The sequence below is a fragment of the Cynocephalus volans genome, chromosome 8, assembly GCF_027409185.1.
Source record: "Cynocephalus volans isolate mCynVol1 chromosome 8, mCynVol1.pri, whole genome shotgun sequence".
NCBI lineage: Eukaryota > Metazoa > Chordata > Mammalia > Dermoptera > Cynocephalidae > Cynocephalus > Cynocephalus volans.
The window spans coordinates 79,680,720-79,687,335 of record NC_084467.1 but is presented as its reverse complement, the minus strand read 5'-3'; the positions used below and the strand labels follow the sequence as shown (position 1 = coordinate 79,687,335).

Here is a 6,616-nt window from a genome sequence, read left to right as displayed (position 1 = left end):
CTCTTGATGTGAATAATAAGTATTTAGAAAAGACACAAAGATATGTCTTTAACATTTAAAAAGAAATTTTACTCTAAATTTGTTTGCATTTTTCATATTGTTAAATAGTTATACCCTGATATAATAGTTCTTGTTCTGTGGTTTGGAATATATTGAGAGTCAAATGATAATCTTCAAAACAACAGAGATCAGCCCTTAGAAACAAATTTAGAAGCATTGGCCTATAAAAATAGTGTTTAGTTGTCCCTCAGCACCAAATTGACCCTTTTCTCTACTTTTCTCTGGCTCAACTTGCTCCATAAATAGAAAGAATTCTATGCCTATGTAGTCCCTCTTCACTCAAAAGATAGAATCACTTATATTTATCTAGATAAAATCTGGAAAAATAACACTTATAATACCTTTTTTTTTCATTTCTTTTTATAGATGAATGTTATTTTTCACTAGGAGACTCTCAGAGTGCCTGTAGTCTAAGAGTAGAATGAATGTTGGAGTTTCTCTCTCAAGATTACTTTAAGAATATATTAATATAGGGCACTATATGTAGAGTGGATTTTTGAAGGACTTGAATTTGTGATATACCTTAACTCCATATGTTTGTAATGTCAGTTTTAGGAAAGAGGTATTGTCTTACAGCTTACATGGCAACTTGTCCATGTCTATAGAAAACTTCGGCAAATGTAATTAGTGATCTCTCACTCTCCTTATTCTATATTCCCTAGATGAAGTGCTGTGATTGGTTTGTAGTCTACTAAGAGCAGCCCTTTTATAGCTATATAAAAGTGAATTTGTATAAGAGAATCCATTATCTGTCATGTGGGTGAGAATCTGATCCACCACCTTATTAATTTCAGTTTTTGTTTTGTTTTGTTTTTGTTTTTTAAAGATGACCAGTAAGGGGATCTTAACCCTTGACTTGGTGTTGTCAGCACCACGCTCTCCCAAGTGAGCCATGGACTGGCACTTAATTTCAGTTTTTTAAATTGGCTTAATATCATTTGTTGCAGGTAACCGTGACACCATTTTAGGGATAACCTACATCTCAAAATCAGTGTTGTAAAACTTGAATACTTCCTTATAAGAAAAACTTTCAGCTTACCATGAATACACATTATGCACAGAAACATTTATCTAATTTTTCAGCCGATAGCTTTACCCTTGAGGTTTCCTAACTAACCTCATGCTAGGATGAGAGACATTGGTCTTTATGTTTGAAAGTACTTAATGGTAGTTTTCTTTGGCAAAATGCAAAACATTGCTTGTAGGTTAGTCAGGGAACATTGAAATGATACACTTAAAGTCTGCTTATTAAAGGAAATGTCATTACATCTCTCTCTTTCTAAGTGCTGGTTTCTAAATTCTGGATTGTTGTCAAGAACATTAATCTGTGCATACTTCCTGATCATAACTACTGAGTTAATATAGCTCCCTAAATATGTGATATATATGTCTTTTTGTCCCTAATACCTAGGTTAGTGCCTAATGTAAAGTAGGCATTAAAAAAAGTTTATATAATTGAACATGGAATCACTGATAATTAAAAACAGCAGTCTTCCTCTCTAGGCTTGGACTTAGTTCATGGTGACATGGCTAAATGCATCAAGAAGGTTGGGATCTTTGGTACATACGGGACATGCTATGGTGCCTCCCTGTGGAAAATGGTGAAGAAAATTGAAATCAGCCAGCATGCCAAGTATACTTGCTCCTTTTGTGGCAAAACCAAGATGAAGAGATGATCAGTGGGATCTGGCATTGTGGTTCCTGCATAAAAACAGTAGCTGGCAGTGTCTGGACCTACAACACCACTTCCACTGTCACAGTGAAGTCTGCCATCAGAAGACTGAAGGAATGAAAAGACTAGTAGAAGCTCCACCATTTGAGACATCACTAGCCTATAATAAAGGGGTTAATTTACATAACAAAATTGCCTTGGTTTCTTGTTAATTGTATTAATTAGATGTTCTGATTTGCATTGCATTAATATTGCTTTTTCAAAAGAGACTTGGAAATTGAAATCCTTATAATTTGTATTAGAAAATCTTGCCAAGACAGGTTATTATAATCTAATCTTCTCCCCCCCCAGTAGTCAAATGATATTATATGGCATAAGAATGTATGCCTTACATGTCAGATATGTGTCTTAGCTTTTTAAAGTCTGTTCTTGCCAGTTTGACTTCTTTTGAGATAGATTGGTACAAATTTTTGTTTTTAAATCATGGTTAATATTTTTTTAAAGCGTTTAAGGTGTAGGATACACTAAAGGATAAGGTAAAGGATATATATAAAAACACAGAATATCCAAGTGACGTTTGCAAGTTGTTATATATTCCTTGATGGGGAGAACCATATCTGATCTTTCTTTTTGTTTGTTTGTTTTGGTGGATGGTTGGTGTGGGGATCCGAACCCTTGACCTTGGTGTTATAACACTGTGCTCTCACCAACCAAGCTAACCAGCAGTCAAGTACCTGGCACATTGGCTTGAAAATCCTAGGGGCACAATGAACATTTGTTACCAATATTGACTATGATGGTGATGTATAAAATTAAGAAAATTTAATTTTAATTTTCAGTTGGTTTTGGCTAACATCTTATAGATTCCAATGAGAAGAATAGCATTTGGTAAAATTGTATTAATTATGTGACATTAGCTTATTCTTGAATTAATTGCACTACTGGCCTACATTTTAATTAAACTTATATTTTCCCCCTAGATCTGAAGTAGTTATGTGACTTATAGACTTTTTTGTTGTTGTTATTGATAATGTGTAGCAAGTAGAGAAATGCATGGAATACTCTTCTCCCAACTCTTTTCTAAAAATGAGCCCCTTTAATAAGGATAGGAGTGAAGGTGGATGTTAGGGATCAACTCTGCCTTCCATTGAATCCTATATTCTAAATTTCAGAGCATTGATAAGTAAATTCAGGCAGCTACATAAGTTAAGAAAATAAATAGAGAGACCTTTAGCTTGTTAACAATATTTGTAACAGGGCAATGACAACTGGGATAATAAATTGAGCTGGCAATGTAATAGGTATAATTCAAAGAGTAAACAGAAGTAGCTAAATTTCATGGTTAGAGTAGTACTATTGAAACAATGCTGTTGGAAGACACTGTTAATGAAAACGATTTTAAAAATGAAGCTATGTTTAGCAACTATTTTTCACTAGAAGTATTTGGCATGATGTTTGGGTTCAAAATTGCTATTCTTCTGTATTGCTTAATGCATTGTTAACTGGAATCTATGATGTGAAGAGAATAGAGAAAACTGATGCTTTTACATGTAAGAATGCTCACATTCAGATTCTCTTTGTATTTTTACCACATTCATGTTTTAAGATCTTGGAGAACAAAAGCGTACCAATAGAGAAATATCTGTAAAGTCCTGTAAGGTATTATTTATGTATTATTATTATTTTGTTGGAAAAGATGTGAAAATATGACGAATTAGAAAACAGAATAGCTAAAATAAGTTATAACAAAACACATCTCAAAAAACACACACTCAAGGGAATAAAAATGTAATGACAACACATTTTCATGATTCTAAAAACAAATTCTGTCTGGTGGTTAAAGTTATTAATTGGATATTTTAACTACTTACCAAAGGAATAGGACTGTAATAAATAGCCTTTTCTTCTAAGGGATAAAATAGAACTGGTATCATTTTATTTGGCTTTCTTTTGCTATCTAACTTGTGGATATGAAAAGAGTGGAGAATATGTTGAAAGAATATATTAAGATATTTCATATGGGGACTTCAGATTTCCTAGATAGTTTAGGTGCCAAGGTATTTGAAGAGAAAATTGCAGAAACAAAGCAGGAACCTTAGAGACACGAAGACTATCTTCAGAGTATTAAAATGATTCATAATTCACAGGAGAGCAGGACTCAAGTGGATCATACTTTTTATGGTACAAATGGGATTAATATTGTGCTTCACAGATACAACATGTTTACAACAAAGAAGATCACATTTCAAATTCCTCCTATATATTAAGGATTAAACATGAGAACATTAGAATACTTTTTAAACCATTAGATTTAAAATGGTTATTATTATTCAAAGGTGAAGATAATTTTAGATGTATTCTAGTTCCTTCTTAGGGCTCTGAAGTCTATTCACGCTAACCATATAGCATTGGTATGATTCATATTTATTGTTTGTGAAACACTGATATTTGTGATCATTTCAACTTAGAAATTGTTTTGCTGGCACATAAACTTTAGTACTATCTGTTCCTTTTTTAAGTTATTGTAACTCTAGGTATAAAGCATATCCTAAAACATTTATTTGCATGAACATCCTAGAGGACCCTGTGAGAGGTATATTTTTTAAAAACCATTGTGAAATTGTTAATTGCAGACAGTAAGAGAGCGTGGCTAGATCGACTACTGCATGAATACGCTGAGTGGCACTTGAGCCAGTTTTTGGGGTCATTCTACCACTTTCCATTTTGTATGCCGATACCTTTTCTCTGGTGTCTTTAATGTTTTCCTCTCCCCTCTTACTCCTTCTACTCTCTTCTTTTATCCATTATGCTTCTATTTAGCACTTTTGCCATTCTTTCGTATATGATATTTGATTACTTGTCTATTTTTCTCCTAAGACAACAAGCCTTTTGAGGACATATATTTACACATTTATATTACACAAGCTAATATTCTTATTTTTCAAGTTATGTAGGAGGCTGTCAGGATCATTAAAGTCTAGAAAAGAAGAATTTTTATTATTAGTATCTGCACATATAAATTTAAATATCTAATTTCTTTAGTTTAAACAGTTTTTAAGGATGCCTGGTTTGGATTATCAACACAATGTTTATGTATAATATTAAATGTTTGGCAGATCGGGGACTCCTGTACAGCTTCTTATTTACCAAATGAGGTCTGTGATTTGTGATGATTTTCTCCAAAATATAAGGCTGGAGATTAACCCTCTATTTTTTTCTAAAGCAGCCAAGAAAGACTGAATATCCAGTTTTAGAGAAATTAGAGCTATGAAATACTATGAGCCAGCTCTTTTCCAGAGAGAGAGAGAGAGAGAGAGAAAGGAAAGATGTTCTTCCATTCATAGACTTTGGGAAAGTTTAACTAAATGTAAGAGTTATCATTCAACTACTTTGACTATTTATTCTGACTATTATGAAGTCACTTTTGGTATTTATTAAATTCTCTCTTGGTTCCCAGTTTATTGTTGGTTCATCTAATTTGAAAGGATAATTAAAGAGCTTTGATAAATGAATATTAAACTGTGTCTCATTTTCTTATAGCTTCTGCTAGGGTTCTGTCCAGCATTTTTCTACAATGCCAAATGACCTGGGAGTCTTGGCAGAGTATTCAGCCTTTGGCAGTGAAAGGTGGGCCTACATTTTCTCAACTGCCCAAATATTTTGTGACTTTCAATCTCAGCAGGCATCTTCTTCTCTTCCATAGCAACAGTGCATTTGGGGGTTTTCTTTCTTTTTCTTTTTTTTCCTTCTCCCACCTCCTGTGGGAGAATACCACTATTCCTAAGTGAGGATAAATCAGGTCACTGGCTAGAATTCAGTATGGCCCTTAGACTCTAGAAATAGAGAGTAGAATTAGATCCAATACTCAAAGGGAGACTTTCTTTTGGGGTCCTAGAGGAAAACATAACCAAATCAAATATGTCAATTTCTTGCTTGTATTTTCTTTTCCAGTTTGTAGTGGTTAAAAATGATATTTTTCCTTTAAGAAATAAAGGCAGATATAAATAATATGTCAAGAACTAATTCTGAATATTAAGGCCATTTCCATAGAGGACTCTTCTACTAAACCAAAAATTTACTATGGATAATTATCAGATGCTTAAATGATACATAACTACTCTTTTAGAGGACTTCACTAAAAGCATTTTATGCTACATGGATTGTTTTACTGTGAACATTTTCAGTGATTGGTACAAACCTTTGCCAATGAATGACAAATTTACATACACATCATGTCAGCCAGCAATATTTTGCAGCTTTAATTGCTTTAGCTTCAGGCATTCCATGTCAAAATAGAATGTTTAATGTCCTGCAAGTTACTCTGTTTCTTTGCAACGTTAAATTATTCTGTAATTTGCCTGTTTTCTTTCTAATGCATTGTCCATTAAGTCCTTTAATAATTTATAATATAAAATGCATGATGCAACTTTAAATAGCATGTCCAGATTCTTTTTTAGAAGGTTCTGGGTGTATGTGTGTCAAGAAGACCAAAAATGCATCTGCATAAAATGTTTACCCCTACCTTATACCTCAGTTGAAAAGATCCTCTCTTATGTTCCTAAACTTTTGTCTTAATGTGTACTCTACTCAGTGTGGGTGTGTGAGCATAAAACTGATTTTTTATTTTAGATAAAGGAAAAAAAAAAAAAAAAAGGAAACAAACAAACCTCCAGGTGGACAATATAGAATCCTTTAAAAGAAAATGTTGGTATTCTGTGCAGCCAACTATATTTTAATGGTAAAGTTTATTTTATTTAGTAAAGTTTAAGAGAATGAATGAGATGAGAAAAATTTATTTGCGCCCACTTAGTTAAGCCAATTTTAACCAAGATGTAGCAATTTACAGAAATACATTTTTTGATATATCTTTGGTTGTTATAGGTT

General features: G+C 32.9%; 1 pseudogene; it reads left to right on the top strand.

The window, feature by feature from the left end:
• The first annotated feature begins 1,586 nt into the window (after positions 1–1,586).
• Positions 1,587–1,861, top strand: LOC134385139 (large ribosomal subunit protein eL43-like; annotated as a pseudogene).
• The last annotated feature ends 4,755 nt before the right edge of the window (positions 1,862–6,616 follow it).